General features: G+C 43.2%; 1 protein-coding gene across 2 annotated transcripts in view; it reads right to left on the bottom strand.

The window, feature by feature from the left end:
- The window catches only part of srrm3 (serine/arginine repetitive matrix 3), a 71736-nt gene extending 50175 nt beyond the window's left edge, over positions 1-21561 (bottom strand). The window contains exon 1 of one of the 2 annotated variants that reach the window (XR_003461453.1): positions 21282-21561. The gene's annotated coding sequence lies outside the window, so the exon portion shown is untranslated. The remainder of the gene's footprint in view (positions 1-21281) is intronic. The other variant, XM_027273439.1, reaches the window with a different exon arrangement.
- Between the last annotated feature and the right edge of the window lie 1600 nt (positions 21562-23161).

Genomic DNA, 23161 nt, shown 5'->3' with positions numbered 1-23161 from the left:
AATTAACCCGTTCACACACATTCATAGACTGGCGGCATTGGCTGCTAACCATTCATACACATTCACACAACATTGGTGAGGCCTTCGGGAGTAATTTAGGGTTCTTGCCCAAGGACACTTCAAGATGCAGACTGGAGGGGCTGAACCGCCGATCATTTGATTAGTGGACGAAATATATCAGATATTTTTTAATTTATTCTCGCTCTGCCTGTCTTCTGTGACTCTTTCTTTGTTGTGTTTTACACATTCTCGATTTTAACTTGTTTGGCCGTCTGTTGTCTGTCTCTCTGCTTTGTAAACATAAAAGTGCTATATGAATAAAGTTATTATTAGTACGACCCTACTCAGATACTGATTTTGAATGGAAATAGATGGAAACCAGTGAACGCCTTGAAAAATATCTACACGTTTTTAAACCCTGGGTCGCCTGACAATGTCCAAATAATCCTCCAACTGTCGTCAGATTCTGAATGCCAATCCAGATTGGAGCACGGAAATGACATGACATCACCCTTTTCTAACGGTGATCCGCCTTTTACAAAGCAATAAAAAAAAAAAACAGAAGTCTAATCTAACTTCGGCAGATTGTGTGGATGTATTCCAGCACGATTCTGAGAAGTTTTCAGGGTCTTTGGTGCAAAGGTTCTTTTGGGTTTTGTGGCTCTCTCTGACTTCTGTTGTAAAACACAACAGGGGCCTGTAAAAACAGATAGGCCTTGACAAATCAATGGCAATGACAAATCCTAACTATTTCCCTTCATTATTCGCCCTCTTCACTGCAGCCCACGCTGAAAATGACTATTTCATTTCTTAAAAATGCAGAGGCGGCCTTTTCCTGTGACAGCTCAGGTGAGTTACAATGGCTGGCTTCCGCCTCAGCGTGTCTCCAAGGCAACCCCGACATTCCATTTCAAATTAATTTGGACAGTAGCGCTTTTATAAATCGAGCGCGCGGCGGAGGCTTCATTCCATCTTCAAGGGGAGGAGGAGGAGGAGGAGGAAAAAAGAGACAGGGCAAAATGTCAGTCCATTAAACGCCGTTCTGCGCTGTGTGCCTCTTGAAATCATGAGGCTGCTTTAATGTAGCTGCGACTCTAATTTATTGGATTGTGGTTGTTTGATAATGATTGTAAAAAAAAAAAAACGCTTGTGCCTGTGGTTATTATTTTATTTTTTTGTAGTGGCATTCTCTTCAATCCTGAATAAGTAGGGCTTGCCTGAGCATCGGTCAAGTGCTGGTGATAAACACAGGGTGTAACCCGCCTGTTGAAACTCTCTGGAGATGGCCGGCTTGACCTTGAAGCGTAAAGGTTTCTATTTCACGGCTGGCTGCTTGTGAATGTAATCATCTATAAGAATAAACACGGGTATAATTTGCATGCGTGCTCCAATTAGAGATGTCGGCCGGTGATATTCAGACTCTAGACCCCGCCGCTGGCTGACGCCGGCTTCCATGACAATAATAGAGCAGACACAGATATGAGAGAGAACAAGTGTCACTGGGGGAGGCTTTTCGGAGGTAGTACACTGTGTCGCCTATCATGCACTGCCCTTCTCATCACCCAGATAAGACACACACACACATAAATATACCTCTCTCCTACCTCCTACCTTCTGCTGTCTCAGCCCTCATACAGTACGTGCAGTTCATTCACAGCAACAGCACTGTGCACTGTGCCTTCTTCCCTCTCTGCATCTTGTAGCGTTCGTATTACTACTCTGTATGTGTGGAAATAGGGGTGGGGGGGGATGGAGTCCAATGGGACCGCAGCACAGATTGCTGACAGATCAGGAAAGCTTTCAGATTCTGCACCACAGGAGAGTGATTAGGGAGTGTTTTTTGTCATTTTTACTGAGATTTTTTCTGTCTTTTTTTCCCCTCTCCCCACGCTCACTGACAGGTCCACTATCTGCCACTATGAGGAAGCATTCTCTTCATAATAAGGAGACACTGACGCTAGAGGACAGATAGCTTCCATGAATCAAGGTCAACCTGGAAAGAACCGTTTTTGACAGTGTTTCTCAGTAATGGCTTCCGCCGAAAAAATGCAAAGCTCAATATTGGACATACAGATAAAAACTGCAGACCAAACGGACGAGGACAAGATTAATATGGCACAGATATTGACTGACTGAAAGCAGAAACTGTGGAAGACTGGAAGGGAATGTCAAACAGAAGGGGGCTCTGAAAGAGGAACTGATTGGCCGATTGATTGATGGAGGGCTGAAACAAAAGACGGGCCACCCTTATCATCTCTGATCTTCTGTGACCTCGAGCTCATCCCCGCATATCGTGAGAAAAAAAAGAGAGAGAAAAACAGGCATCCATCAGAAGACGAGAGAGGTGGAGACGAGGACAGAAATGTCACTGACAGTGATGATGACCATCTGTCATCGGCTCCTCATACACCTCACTGCCCTGCAGAGAGGTGTATCAGGCGGGCGGGCGCACACGTGCATGCGCAAACGACCCTGCAGCTGGAGCGATGAATTGTAAAAGATATATATTTTAGCAGCTTCTCCCCTAAACTGTCAAGGTGAGACCGGTCACTCCTCCCTCCATCCACCACTTATGTTTCTCCGTGCTTTTTACATCTCAATCTGCCCGAGCTCCTGTATCGGCGGCCGAGCGTGACGCTCCCGGGTCATGGCAAAAGGGAGATAATATGAGACAAACCATAATGCCACGACAGACATCCCACCCCTCTCTGCCTGCTTGGATTTCACATCTCCTCCAGCCATCTGTCAGAGGGAGGAAGACGCTAGTGTGCAATGAAGCGGCAGATATTCCAGTGTTAACACAGGCTCCACCACAATGCCCCAAGAGAGGATGCACATATGCATATATGGACGCAGTAATGCCTTTGATATCACACGTGGGTTGTATTTTTGGGGGGTCCTAAGCAATGTTTCTGGGCTAATCAGTGTATAAATGTGTTTACATGCCTGGGGAAAGAGATGATACTGAGTGAAATCTTCCAAAAAAAAAAAATAAATCTTCTAATCTGCAAGCTGGGAGCAGGATTAAGGCACCTTTCAGAGAGAGGCATCCTGCTATAATCCTCCCAGCCTCTGTACAAACAACAGTTTGTATACACAGATTGGGAAGTGAAGCAGTTGCGGATCCCTTCTGTGCATGAACCGAGCTGACTGGGTGAAGAGAGAAGCAACCAGTACGGCGAGACAACTTTTACTCCAAGGAAGCGATTTGAATAACATTAAGACTTTTTTTATGGATGTAAAGTGGAGTGGGGTTAGAAAATGGGGAAATCATAATGCATTTTAACGGCTCGATCAGGGCCTAATGAAGCTGTTAACACCAGCAGGAAGTACATTCATGTAGCTGGCTGCACGACTCTTATTATTATTATTATTATTATTATTATTGTGGATTTTCTATTAATTCCTCTCGGGGACCTGCTGTGACTGGAGGTCACCTTCGTCTAAGCCTACTCTGACATAACAACTGCAGCAACACATGCACATGTGAAAAACTGGAAAATTTATGACCAAAAGATTTTAGTTTTTCACATTTTATGATGCCATTATTTCATGGCTGGTTAAAGATAGTTGTGGCATCGACCAACAGAGAGGAGTCCCTTGTCTATCTGCAGTAAAACTATCCATCTTCACTGTCTGCTCTCCTTTGCCATCCTCGTCTGCAAGCCTATACCTAGAGAGGCTGCAGAGGCTAGACGGCTCTCCGGGGAGCCAAGGACACCAGCAGATCCAGCTTGTCAGCACTAGACACCGGGCTTCTAAAGGAGCCAGCAGCCAGACAAAAGGGTTGTGGTTGGAAAACAGAGGCGAGGAGGAAAGGGAGGAGGCGCTGTGAAAGCACTCATAAAGGTCGCATAAAGCTGGCTGCTGTTCTTCCAGTGGGCCACCACTTGGCGCCTCAAAGGTTAGACAGAGCCCTCGGCCGCACCGGAGGTGATGTGAGAATATAAGAAATGTCACCAACACCACTACAGCTCCAGACAAAGTCGATACTGTCACAGCAGCGGCTACAGTCTATGTTAGAGATACATCTCAGTCAAGGTGGCGTCTATAATGTCCTCCTGGTTGGGGGAATACACCAGATAGGGGGTGCTCCTCTTTGGTTTTGTGCCAATCATAAGCTGCGCCACCTGTTTTGCTCCGCTGGTGTAAAAATAAAATGACGAAACACCTGCAGAAGTGTTCCCAGTGGGCCGAGTCAGAGCCCTCACCTTTGCCTGACTCCCTTCCTCTGCCCTCCATTACGAGATAAAGTGAAGCTGTAACATCTGCAACAATAACATGGTCCCCGAACATTACGGCGTCAAAGTGAGGCATTAGGACACAAAATGGCTAACCAGTTACAGTATCATCCCCCTCAGTGCCTCGGTCTCTTCTGCGGCTTCCCATATGGGCAACAGCCATGATGGGCTTATTAATCCCCTGGGAGGTAGGGGACAGAGGATGAGTGTGTCCAGGCTTGCTGTAATATCCTCTGGCCAGGCACTGCTGTCTATTCGTGCACCGCCTGCCCCCGCTCCCTCCAACCAATGCCATCTGTTTCCTGCCCAGCTCTCTGGCTTAAGTCCCTGCTGGGCCTTGGTCTCTCCTGCTCTTCTGACTCGCTTAGAAAATGTGCCCCAGTCAGCAGTTACAACATCTCAGACACTACACAAATGTATAATCTTCAGTTTACACAGTAAACGCTGTTCTGAGTGAGTGTAGACACGTTTCTCAGTCAGTTAAACGAGTGATTTTTTTTTTTCACGTTCAAATTAAAAACAGAAACAATAAAATGTTTTTTTTTTTTTGCTCGTCAGATCATCAAGGTAAGATTTTAGATTCATTAGTTTCATTAGGATCAATTTCATGGATCTTTGAAATGAAAAATACAAAATAGAAAAAGAAAAACTGAACTACAGTAAGAGTAGTTTCCATTTCTGCTTGAGCTCTGGGAGTTGTCAAACTGTCTCACTGAAGCTGTCAGTAAGTCACCGTACATATTGTACAAGTAGAAAATGAACACAGCGTACAGCGTACACCGAGGCTGCTGTTCAATATCAAATTCCTGGGGCCCCGTGTTTCCAATCAGGCATCACAGGAGGGTCTGCTCTGGTCATTTCCCTGGCTGCGAAGCTTGCACACTGCAGATTATCTTAAAAAGGCTCAATGTGTAACTTTTAGGGTGTCATTATGTATCCTCAAACCTATTAAAACTCTTGTTTTGAGTCAATACTGAGCGGAAGGAGAAGGAGCTAGCCTGGCTCTACCAGCACCTCTAAATCTCAGTTACAGGTCTTTGTTTGTTTAATCCATACAACAAACCAAGTGTTAGAACAATTTACGGGGGATTATGTGCCACTATTTCTTGGCTTACTTGAATCTTCACCATTTTCCTGGCAACACGTAACCCTCCCCTCCCCCTCTCCGGTTAAACGTTGAATGGTCATGTTTGCACCCCGGTTTAAAGAATAATTAAATAATATGTTAATTAGTGAGCTTTAGAGGTGCTGGAAGGTGGATTTAGTTTCTGTTGAACGGAGCCAGGCTAGCTGTTTCACTCTCTTTTCTAGTCTTTGTGTTAGCTGCTGGGTCCAGCTCCATATTCATGGTGCAAACACGAGAGTGGTATCGATCTCCTCGTATAACTCTCTGCAAGAAAGCAGAGGGCTGGTAAGAGACTGGTAGTGATGCAAGGCGTATCAACAGCCAATCAGTGCAGTGAGTCAACCTGCAGCATGAATAGAAATTCAGAGTCAGATTCTAACACACTTACCCTGATGGTAACTGGATCACAGATCCATTTCTTTCCTTACTCACTCACTCACTCTAACCCTGTCCATCTCCCACATTTCCCACTTTCTGCTGCTAATCATATTTGTTGCCGCTGAATAAATGGCTAACATCCTCACAAACCCTTTAAACAACTGCACAGCTGCCAAGGCTGGAAGGCCAGCATCCAATGCCTTTAGTGCTTGAACTCCTTGAACTCTATATTCATTACCGTGTTGCAAGATAGGGCTGGATATAGAACTTTGCAGCCCTTCCTATCTGTCTCTAGTGAGCTGTATGACTTTGCACATTTTCTCATTCATAAAGTGAGCTTTAAAGGAACCTATAGAATTCACGCTCCACAACTTTATAGCTTGCATGCCCCAAAGGAGGTAGATTCTCCTGTTTCTCCCTAATGGAAAAGGCATCGGGCATGAAATTTCCCCTGACAGCTGACTCCTTTACACTCTACACTGTGGGGTTAATCAATGAGGTTGGCGGTTTGAGGCTGTAATACAGATTCAGATGTGCAGAAGAGGACATCGGCCAAATCCAAACTCCAGTACCCTCTATGTGTGTCGGGGGAAGACTCAAATTTGTATGCTTCATGCCTGTTATTTTCAGGCTGCAACATACCCATGTTATAGCTCCAGGCCTGCAAATGTGGAACGGTACAAAAAAAAAAAAAAGGGTGCCGTTGTGACATTCATTCGGCCCCAGCTCGGCACCCATGGGCCACTTGTCTTGACTGTGCCAGTAAAGGTCAGGCACTTTTCCTGTAGCCCAGCTCTGGAAAGTTCTCCGCTTAAGAGTATTTGCACAGTCGAACTGAATATGAAGACGTCAAAACAAGTTGGATTTATTTATTTTCTTTTAGTTCAAATGCTCTTCAACGTTTCACACTGGTTGAGCCAGTCTCTTTTGAAAAGATCAGATTGATCTAACTAGCAAAAGCATTGTGAGTAGCTTCAATGGCGCCTTTCTATCCTTTCTGATCTTCGTCACGAATCCTTGAACTCTGTGTCTTCTAAAGCAATGAGACTGTTCGTACATTCTCCCTGCTACAATCAGCTTATGACTGCAGAGAGCTGCAGAGCACCAAAGGACTATACGGTCTACTCTGCCGATGTAAGAAGGCTACAAAACCTATTCCTATTGCTAAGAAAGTCAGTCTTCACAGTAATACCTTCTGAAGATGTGAGTCAACAAAAGCTCTTTTATAGCTACTGGGAGTCTCGGAGATAGAAAGGCTGTCAGTGCGTTTCTTTTATCAGATTGGTTAATATAAGTGGGTCCCTGTGGTAAATAGCGGTGCTGTATTGCCAGCGACAAATGCTCTGACTCAAACACAATAGCAATAGTAAAATGTCCCACTTTATCTCAATCTCTCGCTGAAGCCCATGCCCGCTATCACAGCCCGAGTAACGTAACAAGGACGAAGCGGCATGCCTCAGAGGAGCGCCGTGCCTCAGCACCCTCTCACCTCACACTTCTGCGTCCGCCTCGAACAACATAGCCAATTCTAACTCTTCCAGTAAAGGTCCACGGAGAGCAATGAAGCCAAACACCCCCCCTCGCCAAAAAAAAATATATATATATATGGCAGCCTGGGTCCATAAATGCTGTGTGAATTGCTGCAGCTGGCTGCTGGTGTTTGGCCTTGCCGAGCTCCCAGAGCAGCTCTGTTTCACTGTGCGTTTGTTTTTGTCCTCTTTATTTGAACTGCAGGCTCTTTGTATTATTGTCTCTAGTTGGCTTGCTCATTATGACTACTCTATTCTTTTTTGCATTGTATTCTCTTGAGCCTGAATGTTCATATGCATGTAGATATAGCTGAGCTACACTTTAACAATACAGGGTTTTTCTGCGGCTGCAAGCCACAACTTGGAGAATGATTTCATCTAGTTTAATCAGCCTTATTAGCATAAGGGACTTGAAATGATATCATTTCGCTTATGACTGAAGAGCAAATTCTACTGATTGCACGCGTTTAAATTGCTTACTAAATCAAGGTTGGAAAGCTTTGATAGAGACATGGGACTTAAAAAAGCAAAAAATACAAAAAAATCAAAGGAGCTGCTTCAGGGAGAGTGAGTGTGTCGTTATAAGACTGTTCAAAAAACACAGTTTTGCAGAATGATGAATTAAACTCCTTCTGTATTACATTTGGCTACATTATAAGACCACCATTTTTTATATAAACCTCCCTACTGCTCCTAAAATTGTTAGATTTATTTAAGAATAACTTCTGAATCACGACTAGAAATGACAGTAATAAGGACTGCTGGTGAATTCTGAAATAGTCCGATGGCTGAGCTAGTATACCTCCTGTTTTATATGGAAAAAAAGAGAACATGACTCAACTGCTTCTGAGTGCTTCTGAAAATCTCTGTAAGTCCTGATGAATCTGCTGGTAAAGATCGAATAGTAAAATAGTTGAAATGAACAATATATTATTGAATTTCTGCAGGAAGAACCTCCACCATAACTCCCTAAAAGATGACTATAAATACTTCAGGCAGGCGGTCGCTGGGGGATAGGAGAAAAAATGGATTCAGTTATAAAAAGAAATGGTTTTATTTTATGATTTCATATTGCCATAATGTCCCAGAAATAGATGTTTTTAGTCTGCAAATACGAGGCAGGCATGTTTTTTTTTGCTCAGAACTCGTCCAAACTCTACTCTCCAAGTGGCACGTTGAAACAACACAATTACTTCCTTTATTTATGAGCATGCACATATGGGGCACCGAGAAGAAACAAACAGAATAATGATAGGCCCGCTGAGTTTCCACTTCGAGCAGCACAGCCCAAACTAAATACGAGTTCTGGTGCAATTTTGGATTTCACAGTGGAAAAGATGAATGAAGCTGCCATGGAGAAATCATTGTTCGATTGTTAGTTAATTTAGTTTCATTGTCACATATAATCATACAGCTAGTGAAATGAATACATAATGAAAATGTATAATACTCTTGTAGTCCGTCGAGGTTGCTATTATCTATGTTTTTTCCCCGCATCAATCTGTTTTTGTGTGCAAACATGGACTATGGAGATTAGTGATTTGTCTTTTTTTCTGTTATACGGGCTACTTTATGAATATATCAGGTGACCCATTCCCAAAAAAAAAAAAAAGCCACGACTCTGTTGTTTACGCTCGAGAACAGCTGTTAGAATAGCTCTGTGAAAAGATCCCTGCTGAAGTGACGAGAAGAAGACGGGGGTGCAGAGCTGCATCAAAGTTCCACGAGTGGAAAAGACCAAGTCCAAACCATGCGTACCATCTGTTATCATGGGGGAATGTAAGATCTCTCCCTTTAATAAGATGGAGGAGCTAACAGTGCTAAACCAGTCCATAGAGAGAGTATGGAGAGTGCAGCATCACAGAGACGTGGATGAAAGAACTCACTTTGGACACGCTGGTAACTCTGGACTGGATTATTTCACATATTTAGAAGGGAAACCACTAGTTGTATGTATCTCAACATGTAGGGTAACTAATAACTGTGGTTGTCAATAAATATAATGGACAAAGAAGCACAATATTTCCAAATACAATGGATAGTGAAGCAGAATTATGCAGCACTTGACAGATTTCTTTGTAAACCAAATTAAATGTATGCACAATGCCAACACTGCTGAAATGCAGTGAAAAGCAATCTGGACAGAAACTTGCCGATGGTGGCGGCAATTTTCCTTTCAGAGGTCTTGATGAACAGACCTCCCATGCTGCCACTGCTTTCATTCTGCAGATTGGATACAATTAGTGTGAGTAATTGCTTGTGGTTTGCTTGATTAAAATGGTGACAGGGGCTTGGTGACATAAAAGGAGGCGACAGTATGAGATGTTAAGAGGATGTCCTCTATTGACAGAAGTAATGTGTTACTTCACCATGCCTAATGGTACCACTCAGCAGAATAGATGCTTTAACATGCATGGAGGATGCCTACAACACATCCGACGACATTACCATAACCAACCAGACTGCGCTTGAATACACAGACGGCCTCTCACACGCCAAGACAGTGTGCAGACATTAAAGTCATTTTGATTCCCAATGAGACGTCGGCGCGTTGCATTCACGCTGCTGAAACTTGAAATAAAATAATTCAACGGTTTATGCTGAATTCTGTGTTAAACTGGCTACAAAAGACAGAAAATTTCTAATTTACCACATTGAGAATAAAACACAGACCTGTAGGTTGTGGATTTTTCTTCTGAGAGGGCCTGTCGAGCAGGAAACAGCGGGGCTCGGTGGGGCCTGCCACCTAATATCTCCCCATCCACCTCCTTGCAGTCCAATATCAGGTTTGAATCCACAGTCTGGGGCTGTGTCTGGCAGATACTGCCTGAGAGAGCTTCTAAATAATTCACCATCCACTATCCATGTCCATATACCTGTAAACTCTCTCTCTCTCTGAAGAGAGTAGTTACCATAGATACACACAGGGTACCCTGCTGTTTGAGGTTACAGCCATGTTAGGCTCCCTAAGCGTCTGCCTTCAGAGAGTTACAGGTTATGGATGCAATTTCACAAACAAGGGAGGTTCACTCCTCCACATATCTGCCCTGCTTTCTCTTGAATCCATTGTGACGGACTTATTTTGCACAGTTTAACTCCTGTCAGACGCCTGCTGCCAGTTTGTGTTTGTAAAAAGGTTGGTGGTATCAGCGTAATATATGAATATCAACACACAGTGGGACGCCTCGTTATTTACAGGAACTGACTGGTGCTTTTGGAAAAAAAACGACCCAATCAAGCATCAAAACTCTTTTTTCCATCTTGTGTGGAGTCACAATACCAATTTATCCAAAGCTAAGAGAAAGGCTGCTTTGAAGTACATGCCAACATGTTTACACTGACAATGCCATCATCTTAGTTTAGCATGTACGGCTAATGGGAACGCCATTAGTTTAGCAGGTATTCGTTCATTAATCAATGTGTAGTCCAAAAGAAAAATGACGACAGCGCTAGAAGAAAAGTCAGTGCACCATCTAAACGTAAAAATAAAAGCTATTTCTCAAATTTCCTAGGACTTACTTACACCATCTCCATTTAGATTATTGTTTAAGATATATAAAAAACCTGCTAGGATAAGAGCACGGTGAAGACCTAAGAACAAGCTATACCGACAAAGCCTCCAGTCTTAACGCCCTGCTGCTGCTACTACTGCTTTGGAAAAGTACGTAGTTAAAACATCCAAAGAGAACACAGAACAATGGCCAAGTTAGTCAGAAGAAAACATTGAATTTGTCAGAAAAGAAAGCCTAAATATGTAAGATTATTAAAACATTGAAAAAAAAATACATAATACATCTAATACATGTATTAAATGTTCATCATGGCTGTTTAAAATTCATCCAAATGGCTCATTTTACACAAACGTCCTGCAGTTATTGGGTTTACTGTTTGGCTTTAACTGCACAGTTTATCCGTTTGTTCTGTACTTTTATTGATAATAATATGAAATATACATAAAATATGTCACTTATTCAATGACAGAAAAGCCCCTTATGGAAAAAAAAGGTTAGGAACCACTATGCTAGATGACTGCAATACAGGAACACACACCTTCTGTTCTGAGACATGATCGGGGGTGGTTATATAAAAAAATCAGTGGTTGTGATGAATAATTACACGTTAGCTAAAGCAGCATACTGTAGATAGCTGTCTGATTTTTATAGGATATTTCTGCTTTAATCAGCGTTACAAACAACACGACTAAAGCTGCATTGATTTCACATCACTGTCTGTGTTTGATGTACCTCTTCAGGTTTTGTTTTGTTTTTTGTTTCCATGTCAACCAATTTCCTATGAATGAATCCCTATAAATAATTTCCCAGTATATATCACACATTTATTAGATTGTTGTTTAATTCATGTGTATTTTCATTTTAGATGGAGAGGTTCAAGTCCGTGTAAAGATATCTTTCAGAATACATTAAATATGTTGGAAAATAGTAGCTGAAAACTTGTGAAAAGACTGAAATGTGGAGTTAGAGGTTCAAACTGTTTTTCATCAGTTTTTAGTTCAGGATTTTGTGGGCGGTCCTTAAAGGGTGGCTCGATGACACGCTGAGGCCACCCTGAGCATAGCCCTGCACCCCTAGCAGAGAGATAGAGATAAATTCATCATCGCTCAGTGTTTCAAAGTTAGTCATGCTATTTTCTGATCTCATCTGACACGTTTCAGTCGCTTCAAAATGGCTGCTTGACCGCTCCCGCGAGCGGGCGTGGCTTAAGCGTGTTCAGTGGACACGCCCCCACAGTCCTAGAGCTGAGAATACTGCTCATGTTTACCTGATTTTGACACCTAAGTTCATAAACTTATCGATATTTTTAATCATTCAAATGTGGCTGGGTGGAGAACACACATTTATTCTTACTTTACACTGACTTTAAGGGTTTTACATAAACACATAGTGAGTTTAAAATCATAACTGTACATCACTGACGACTAAAAACTTTGGGTGATGTTGAGCAAATTTTTGTCTCTGCAATTCCTGCTCAGTTCATACGTGTGTTTAATCGTGTGACTATTTAAGGTTTCTTTCACACTTGTAAGAGTAAGTTTCTTGATAAATGTGTCCTATTCTATTATTATTTGAAACAGACGCTGGTGAGTAATCCTGTCCACAACCCCTGCACTCTGATTTCACGCTCTACAGGCAAACTAATGCTAAATCCTGACTGCACAATCATAAAAACACTGCATCATTAGTTCACTTTTCAGTACAATATATGATAACTTTGCTTACATTTTCATATCGTGCTGCAATGCACATCTCATTACGTGTTTGTTAAAACCCTTTTTGCGCAAAAATAAAATAGCGCCTGGGTGGTGTGAAGTTTCCTGTAATCCGAGTTATTAGAGCAATCAAAGGATGGAGTAAAGCTCAAGCTGCTGGAGAAGTAGCTGTGAATAATACGCACGCTGGTGCTCAGGTCTTTTTTTTGTTAAAGAGGTTATTTATTATTTACAAAGAGATATTTGGTCACGAAGCTCATAATCGTCTAACTGTGGAGGCTTCAGATGGATCATCATTCAGTCACACATACACAGACGTAAGTACACTGAGCGGCAGAGAGAGATATTCATCAAGCTCCACATGTGAATACGTACACACAATTTTACATAATCACAGAAAGAGAGCATGATTGATTCACCCCTCCCCCACGCCGGCTGTATGACTCCCTGACGGGGAGGAGTGAACCGAACACAGGGGATAACACACAAAGACGGAAATAACGGTGTAACTCAAAACCAGGTATAGACTTTACACCGAGGTTAATCTGCTAGACGTGTCCGCCGGTGCGCCGTCTCTGAGCCCGATGATAAAGGGAACAAACTGTTATTTTAGGTCTGGCCCCGCTCTAAATAGAGGAAGGCAGTGCCTTGACTGCAGCAGGCAAAGCTGATATGAATTCCCAGTATGCTCTGCAAAAGAAAAGATGGAAAAGGTCAAAGCCTGCATTCATCTTTTCAGCGCAGCTTTTTTGCTCACAGCATCACCTTTTTCCAGCTTTTATTCCTGTGTGTCCTTGGCCTTTTTCCCCCATCTCTCCGGGGTAAATAAATGGAATTCTGCCATGCAGCGCAGAGCAGTTCGGCTCAGCTCGGAGCTGATGACATTTCGTCTGCTGCTTTCACTCACGGTGAACCGTCGTCACTCATTACACGCGCCACCCGCCTGACAATTCTGTTTTATCCGGAGCAATTAAAACGCTGCTTATTTAGAGGAGTGTACGTGATCCAAATAAATGTTGTTTAAGATTTAACGTGATTTGTATAGACCGAGAAAAAACTGCGAGCTCAGGGATTATATTAGTTTACCCTTGTAAATACTGTTTTTAATGGGTGAAAGAGGGAGGTTAGTAATTCACAAAACGAGCCATTATCCAGGCTCGGTCTCATTTCCTCATGTGAGGGCTGCTCCCTGAGTCATCATCTTATCTTTGCCCGATCCTCTCCACCACCTCACCCACTCAGGATTATGACAGCTCTGGATGGGCTGCTGAGAGGATCATTCCTCCCACTCACACTTTCGCTTTATCTACAGTACATATCGCGACAGTAAAGACTCGGGGAGGCTTCTCTGACGAATACTAACACACCAAAACAATAATTTCCTGCATGACAAACACCTGCTGTCACAGCACACGTGTGTGTGTGCAATAAACCACGATCATTAATGAAACATTTATGTGTGTTTGGTGAGATTGGATGCCTGAGAGAGTCTGTGTGTGTGTGTGTGTGTGTGTGTGTGTGTGTGTGTGTGTGTGTGTGTGTGTGTGTGTGTGTGTGTGTGTGTGTGCATAAATCTCTTGCGGCAGAGCTGGAGAGCTCAAGTTTGGCTTCGGGGTACTGATTTAAATTTCAAGTCCTTTTGTGGATTTTGGATAAAGCAAGCACCACAATTAAAACATTAATTTCTACAGTGGAAGTTAATTATGTTTCTTTTTCTTCCACAATACTACAAATTTGGGAGCTCTGATCTGCTAACCCTTAATAAAAAAATGATGTGTGGCTATTGCAAATCCATTTTCTTTTTCAGAAAAGACGATGTGTGGCTATTGCAAATCCATTTTCTTTTTCAGAAAAGACTCATTTTACAGAAAATAGTGCAAGAAAAATAGTTCTAGATAGACAGATAGATAGATAGATAGATAGATAGATAGATAGATAGATAGATAGATAGATAGATAGATAGATAGATAGATAGTCGGTGCGGTGTGTGTTTGCTGAAGAGCGAATAGGATCGGATGTGTGTGTTTGTGTGTGTTAGTTCTCTGGAGTCAGCACGGCAGATGGTTTTGTGTTGAGGGTGTGTTGGCTGCAGCAGCTGCTCTCATTGCGACTTTCTCATTCTTCTCATCCTCACACACACACACACATATATACACACATATATATATATAAATATAAACACACACCACACACACACAGAGGGCTCCTGAAAAGTACACCGGGATCACCTGATGGAACTAGACACTGATCCCCTCCATTATTCATGAGCTGACCGGGAGCAGCTACATGACCGCCCTAATATGCTGTAAATTCCTAACACAGCTCTCTTCTCCTGGCTCTTCCTCTCTCTCTCTCTCTCTCTCCTGTGATTTCACACTCGACCCGACATCAGCATCGAAGGTTTGACGTACTTAAAAAATGACATCATTCTCAAATTATGAGGGGAAACAGCTCGGCGATGAGGAGAGCGAGCACAGCGATAAAAATGAAGCGTTTTCACTGTTCCCTCACTCCTCTTTGTCTCCCTCTTACCTCGCTCACTCCTCCCTCCCCTTCACCTCTCTCTCTCTCCTCTGAAGAAAGAACTTCAAAGCAGCTCTGAAGTCAGTGGGATAGAGGAAGGGGATCCCTAGGGGACAGTACCACACACACATAAACACACACACACACAGTGCCCTAAAGATGGCTAACAAGCAGTCAAACAGTGCCCTCTGAGCAGTAACTGGGTGACAGCTTCAAACGGGTCCGATTCAAGAAGGAGCGTGACCATTTCTCGTGACCGTATTGACTTCAAGGATGCGGTTTCAGCTGCACATCTCTTGCCAAAACACACACACACACACACACACACACACACACACACACACATGCACGCACGTCATGCAGATTTTAATGGCTAATAAGGTTGATATTTAATTTAGTAATAATAGATCTGAGGGAGCTAATGAATAAAACATTGTCTTATTTAACAATTATCAGCTGCAGAGGACAAAGTTCATTAGAAAACAGCCCCCAACCCCACAAAAAAAAAAAAAAAATTTAAAAATGTTGGGTTGAATTATTCTGTTTTTAGTCCTTGATCTAATTTTTATCTAATGTTTTTCAGCCTCTTGATGAGGACGAATCTGGGGCTAAGCTCCCTTTGATCACCAGATAAATCAGGCGTTCTCTTGATCTTCCAAGTTGCTTAAATGCTTTCCACAGTCGGAGGCCGACCTCGAACCTTAAAAGTTGCGTTTCGGGCAGAACACGCAGTCCAAATCCAAACTATCGGAAAGAAAAACTGAATCACCTCTCAATGTCAAGAGCATTTTCAAGAGGACGTGAGAGGGAGGACGGACTCTAAACCGAGCCGCAGTCAGATTTTGGTTATCGGCTCCGTGGTAGCTGGGGCTCTCAAACAGTGCGATGCACCTCCCGAGGGATGGAGCGGGTTGATGGGGGACGTGTGAGATAAAAGTCAAGTGTGAGGTGAAAGGGACGGGTGTTCTAAAAACAACTGGAAGTTTGTTTTTGTACTTTGGTTCACTCTCGCCAACGTGGTCAGCAGTTGCAGCATCAGCAAAGCTCAACTTGAAAAACTCTTAGTGTGCGATTTGTATAGAAGTGACACTCCTTCGCTGGGTCATAACACATTTTTAGATCAAATATGAGTTATAGGCTGTGATGTCCATCATGTACAATCATCCGGGCCAACAACATTTGACAAAGTCAAGATTCTTCTTTGCATGCAACGTCCCACTTTAGGCGCTCGCTCTTGCTCGATCTCCTGCTGCGATCGTCGTGATTGGTTTGCTTCAAAAACTGACAAAAAAGACTTCACATCCTCTCTATGCAAATGATACGGCGGTAAAAAATTTAACTCCTTTAGCTCGAAGTACTCCCTGAGTGGATTTGAGACAGCGACACAGACCGACAAGCCCTTTCAATAAAACATGAAGGAGTTACCACCTGCAGTGAAACCATACCGCCTCAGATACGCACACAGTCCTCGCCCAGCCGAGCGCAAGCCGACTGAAGTACGCTTTGAAGGAGAATCAGAAAGTGATGTTTCAGGCTGATTCCTGCAAGTCTATTTGGCATGGCTGTCCGCGAGTAAGCATAAGTGCTCTGACAATGCAGCAATTTGCAACCTATCAGACCACGTCGTGACACCATGCCTGGCTATTGTGCTTTGACACTTGGTACACGGCACTTGGCGGAAACACTCGATCCTGATGGAAGCCACCCTTCCATCCTTGATCTTAAAGATGACTCCTGAACCTGCCTGAGAATTATCACGTCTGTCCAGTGATAGTTCTTCGATTGCACTGCAAACAAGAGCTGCTGATTGCTAATTCGTCGTACTTTCAGTCGTGCCAGGGAGCTAAGTCACCGAATCCATCACGCCATTGTACTACCTGTTGTGTTTCTCAGAACAAAATGATCCCACGGTGAGTTGAGTATTGGAAATCTACAAAAATAAATAAATAAACCCACACTTGTTCCACTGTGATATTGTGAGAAATGGGACAAAACATCAAAAGCAAACTGCAAGAAGAATCAACCAGAGAGAGAGAGAGAGTTCCAGTTTGTGTGTGTCTATTTGTGTGTGCTCAAAGGAGGAGGATTAAAAATGGATGCGCTCTAACATGGGAAGAGTGGCGTGCTATTTTGTCAGCCCGAGCACTGTGAAACAGGCCGCCGCTGCAAAGCCAGAGGAGTGGTGGAGGTGGTGGCGGGCGGCGGCGGTGGTGGTGGTGAGGGGGATTGTCTTACGGGGATAATTCATCTCAGGTAACCTTAATGGAAGATAGGAAGGAGCTGCACCGTGCCTGTGAGTGGGCTCTGACAACAGCACATATAGCCTCATAACAGCCTCTCTCAAGGACCGCAGCCGGCTCTAGAGAGTGGTGCCAGGTATCAAATCTGTATCAGACCTCGAGTCTTAAAGCAGCTGCTGCTGCTGCTGCTGATAATTCTTCCAAGTGTAAGATGGTTGGAGGTTACAGCGTCAGGAGATCTCAAGCGGTGTCTGGTAGGAGGTGAAATTGTAAATTAATTTTCAGGTAAATTGCTGAGTGATTGTTTTGAGATTGAACTTGTTCATGGGAATTATTTTTGATTGCTCCGAAGATGTTCATGGTGGGGGATCAGGTCTGTGACACATATGCGAGGCATTCACTCCTGTTGGACTTGTTTTTATTGCTTAAATACGACGGTCAGGGTCCATATAGTGTGTGCACTGAAACAGGTTTTACTTGCTGTCGTCATCCCTCCTGTTCATAGTGGCGGCCGTTGAGAGATCCCTTTGTAACAAGCTGCCAATGCACAGGAAGTGACGCGGGACACATAATCCACGGTCATGAATATTATTCTAAAGCCGATGCTACGGCGACGTGTGTCTGAGTTCAACAAATCAAATAGAAATCTTCAAAGGTTAGTGTCTTTTAGTGCTAAATACTCTGTTTTTGCACTTTTAAAACCATAATTTTATATATATATATATTCAGTCAGACGACTCAGCAGCAGAATACATTTAGAGTTTGGCGTCCAGGCTCTGACCTCACACTCTCTGCAGATCTGCAGATATGTATTCATAGATATTGAAGAGTGATGAGCAAATATCTTAACCCCCCACGCCCAGGTGGATGCTGCGGCTGAAGAACAGGCGGTGATGCTGATGCAGGCAGAGACGGCAAAGCAGAGATGGAAAACCTTGAGATCAAATAGACCGCCGAATTTGGATGCCGTGTTTGGATTGGATGACGTCTGTATGTGCAGCGCAGCTCGAGTCGTCCGCCTGAACCAGCTCGCAGCCGTCGCTCCATTTCACAAAGTGATCGGACTAAACTGGAATCTGAAAATCATTTGCACATTTTTCAGTGTTTAATCTAATATTATTAGATGTTTTTTTCCTTTAAGGGAGCTTCGCTGCAAATGTTTCAGAGAGAGAGAACAGCAGGAATTCAGTTTGCTTTGTTCTGATCTGTAACAGCTCATTTACAGACTGACTAAAGAAAGACAGAATAATAAAAATACAGTGCAACAGCATGGTGAAAAACCCAACAGAACAACATAGCGTAATTTACTTTGACAAATTTGCTCGCTCTTACCTCGCCCGTCGTGATAAGTTCCAACAAAAACTGACAAAAACCCACAATTTCCTTAAAAAAGATCAACTCTATGCAGATGATACATCAGTAAAACTTCGGCTACAGGTATTCCCTGAGTGGATTTGAGACAACAACACAGGCTGAACAAACACAAAGGAGCTTCCACCTGCAGTGAACGATACAGCCCAGCTATGCCACACTCCTCGCCCAGCGCCAACTGAACTACACATTCACAGACAATCTGATTTTTTCTTGTTTCCTGCAAGTCTATTTGGAATGGATGTCCGTGATTAAGCATAAGTGCTTTAACAATGCAGCAATTTGTAACCTATCAGACCACATCGTCTGGCTACTGTGCTTTGACACTTGGTAAACGGTACATGCCGGAAACACTCCAGCCTGATGAAAGCTGCCTTTCGCCCCATCCTTCCTCTTGCCACCACGTTCAACTCTCCCTCCCTCCCTCTCTCTTTCTCTCTCCACGTCTCCCCCCCTCGAGGCGTCACCAACAGCGGCTTCGCCCTTCAGGAGAGCTGAAGAAAAAGGAAGTAGGACAGGAGGAGGAGCGGCGTGTGTCTGCCAGCGGGATTGAAGGGGAGGGGAGAGAGCGCAGAGGGGGGAAGCATGCATTGACTGAGGCTGCTTGTGGCGAGGAGGGACAGGAGAGGAGAACCACTGAGATGCTGCAGAGTGGTGGAGGAGGAGGTGGTGGTGGTGGTAGATGAGGAGGGAGGAGTGGGAGGAGAGGGGGGGGTTTGTATCACAGCTCATCTAGGAACAATGTGAATGTAGAGCAGGCAGGAGACAGATGTTTCGTGGAAAGGAGGCTGGGAGACAGACGGCAGAGGAAGATAGAGCACGAGTGACTGACATTCCTCTCACACAGCTCTATGAGCAGCCACATCCTAATACAAGCTAATCCCTCTATCAGCCTCTTACCTCACCTGGGCCTATCTCGCCTGTGACAAAATGGAAGACTGCTTTCCTGACACACGCTCACGTATTTTTAGTTTTGCAGACCAGACCTGCACAGCAGAGCTCGAGTCCCACGCTGCCGAGTAATTTGGTCAGCGCCGTCACTGTCCTGTCACTCACGCAGCCCCTGCTGACTTTTCCTTTTGTGCCGAGCAGCGTGTCACAAACCGAGAGCTGATTGTTTGTGAGCAGCGAGCCAAACACTCATTTTTCTGCAGTAGGTGTTTGGTGAATTTAGTCACACGGTTGTAGATCGTGGTGCGATTTGCAGGTTTTTCAGATAATTCTTACTTTCACAATCAATTCATCTGCTGATTATTTTCTCAATTCCTTAATCGTTCTGCTCATAAATTCAATTAAAATAATGAAAAATGTTTAATAATATTTCCAAAGGTGACATGATTTGTCCGAACCAGCAGTCCAAGATAAAAAAAAGTTGATTTTAATAGCAAGAAAACAGAAAAAAACAGCAAACACTCATATTTTAGATGCTGGAAACATCAAATATTTTGAATTCTTTGAATGGAAAAATGGCTCAAACATCTAAATAGCTGCTGATTGACTTTCTGTGGATACACTAATGGATTAATCGACTCATCGTCTCAGCTCTAGCGTCAATATTTTGATCCACAGTGCGATACTTTGTGTATTAGGAGACAGCTCGAGCACTAAGATTAAGATTTTAAGATCCTTTTTTACATTATTTCTTTAACATTTGAATATAATGATATACTTTGGTTAGACATTTGTTTATATATTTGTTAAATTAAATATATTTGGATGTCAATATAGGCTAAAAAAAAGACTCCACGAATCCCTACAACATCAGATTTTTCTCTTAAGATCTTTTTATTGTGACTATTTCTATAATATTTGAACAGAATATTGTACTCTGTGTTTTTATAATTGTTATATTAAATAAACTTAGCTCTTACAAAGGGTAAAAACACTGCAGGAGCCACCAGAACCAAAGGAAATAACACCTTTAATCACTATAATATCTGCTCTTTCTCTTCACAGCGAGAACAAAACTCCCTGGGTGCACAGCTTTATGAAGCACGAAACGTTTAAGGAATAATTTACAGTTCAGGCTGCTCATGAGACCAAACACCAACACCAGAGAGCAAGTGGATGCAACTTGCAGCATCACCAATGCTGATGCTCACAGTGAGTGCAGCTGCTGGAGGACAGTGTGGCTGTAGAGAGGGGCATAAAGTCATGAGCAGACAGTCTTTGTCTATTCACAATGTGAACTGAAGTCTACCATGCACACATTTGTAAACAAAGGCATTAAAGCATATGCGATATGTTTCCTGCATCACAACAACGCAGTTCACGATCACGCAAATGGTGCGTGTGTCTCGGGAGTGGAGGAAAAAATGGCAACAATATCGGCGGTGTTAAATGTCCCAGAGAGAGGAGGAGGTGGAGGAGGAGGAGGAGGAGGATAAAAGAAAAACAGCAGCTGGCCACGGTGAAGAGACGGAAATCGACGAGTTATAAAACACCACCATCTGCAAAGCGACGACGGGGATGGAGCTACACACACACACACACACACACACACACACACACACACACACACATGGCTGCAAAGCAACATATGAAAACAGCCTCAGCTCGGCCGTGCAGTATTTATGAAGCAGGAAGGGAAGGACACGTTATTATCCAACAACTTGATCCGATCTGAGCTTCTTCGCAAACTCTTACCGTCCCTGCAGTCCTTTCTCTGGATGTCGGCTCGGTGTTTTTCTGTTTTTCTCAAACCGTGCCGCTCGGTGCTCGGTTGGTGCTGATGTTGGAGCTGTCGGTGCTCCCTCCTTCTCCTTCCTTCTCCTCTTCAGCGTTAAGCTAGCCCCGCTGCTGCCTCTGCTGCTCGGCTTGTGGTGCTGAAGTGGACAGCGCACCGAGGAGCTCCGGGAACACACACAAAAACCAACCCACGACTGGTGCGCTCCTCCCCGGGAGCTCCGCCCCGGCAGCACAGCGCTCTCTCTCGGCCTGGAGGAGCAGCAGGGACCGTGGAAGCAGCACCAGCTGCATAGAGAGAGCGTCACCTAGTGTGTAATACCCCTCCTTCATTCGTCAGTTTCATTTATTACCCCCTTAAGCCATCAAAATTCAACAAATTAATCATTTTCCTACTTTTTTTTCTGCATAAATCTCTTGAACAACTTCAGCCCTGCTCAAAACAAACCAAACATTCAGTCATTTTGAGGATTTTAACCCTTTAAATGAGTTTAATTATTGATTATACATACAAAACAATTAGTTATAATCAATAATCAAACTGTCATTTAAAGGGTTTAAAGGAGTAGGGCTGAAGTTGTTGAAGAAATGTTAAAGTTTTGATCTTTGCACACGTCAGATTACTATGCACATATTGAGCTTCTTTGCATAAGGTTTAAATTTGCAGGTTCAAATGCAAATGCAACTCATAGGTTAACTTTAATGTTTTATGTTTACATGTTACTTTGTTACTCTGTATGCACTAACACAGCCAAAATGATGGCCAGATAAAAAAATTGTCCAAATGGACAAAAATGTTCATAGTGTCGCATGAGGGTTGACATTTGGAGGTCATACCCCAGAAGACATGGTGTAAATGATTAAATTAATGAGGGTTGAATTCCATTTAGCTGCTTCAAATTCAGTGCACACTGTCACGACTTACTAGGACACTTGAGCAGAACAAAGACGTTAAATAATAATAATAAAAATGATAAATATCAGTGTTTTCTGTAGTAATGTTACATAAACTGCGTGTGATGTGCTGTACCTCAGCTGTGGAAGTTTGATGGCAAATGAAAAAAAACATTTCTAAAACATTTGCACGCTGTGTTAAATGTAAATGTGAATTAAATGTGATGACGTGCAAAACATTAAAACCCCATGATTAATTTAAAATAGCACAAAGACAACATATCAAATCTTGAAGTTGAGAAATTCTATGCCCATTTTAAATTTGACGGAGGGGGGAAAAAAAACACCTGGCAGAACATCTCAGAGTTAATGAGGTTAGCTGAAGGAGCATCCCAGAGTGAAGTAAAAATGGGGATGGGTTTACCACTGTGTGAAGGACTATGCTGGCAAATAGTGTAACAATTTAAGAATAATGTTTCTCAATGTACAAAGTGCAAAGAATCTGTGGATTGCATCATCTACAGTACAACATAGTAAGGATATCTAGAGAACTGGAAGGAATATCTGTATGCAAGTGACAACTGCTGAAGATCAACATCAGTTTGGGCCAGTATTGGTCTTTGACCTTGGTTCAACATATGCTGCCAAGTAGATGTCGTCTTTTTCAGGGACGTCTTTTTTTGCTTATGCCAAACCACATTCTGCACATGTTACAACAGCACGGCTCCAAAAAGAGTCCAGGTGCTGAACTGGCCTGTCTGCAGGGTGAGGTGATGCAACAGCGTGGTGCAACATGCCCCTGTCTCAACTTTTTTTGAAAATGTGGTGCTGGCATCAAATCCGAAATGATTTCATTTCCCAAAAAACAATAAAATGTCCTCAGTTTCACCATCTAATAAGTTGTCTTCAAGCTATTTTCATGGGGTTTCAATGTTTTGCATATCATA

This window comes from Larimichthys crocea, chromosome XXII, assembly GCF_000972845.2.
Source record: "Larimichthys crocea isolate SSNF chromosome XXII, L_crocea_2.0, whole genome shotgun sequence".
NCBI lineage: Eukaryota > Metazoa > Chordata > Actinopteri > Sciaenidae > Larimichthys > Larimichthys crocea.
This window is presented reverse-complemented; position numbering and strand designations above follow the sequence as displayed.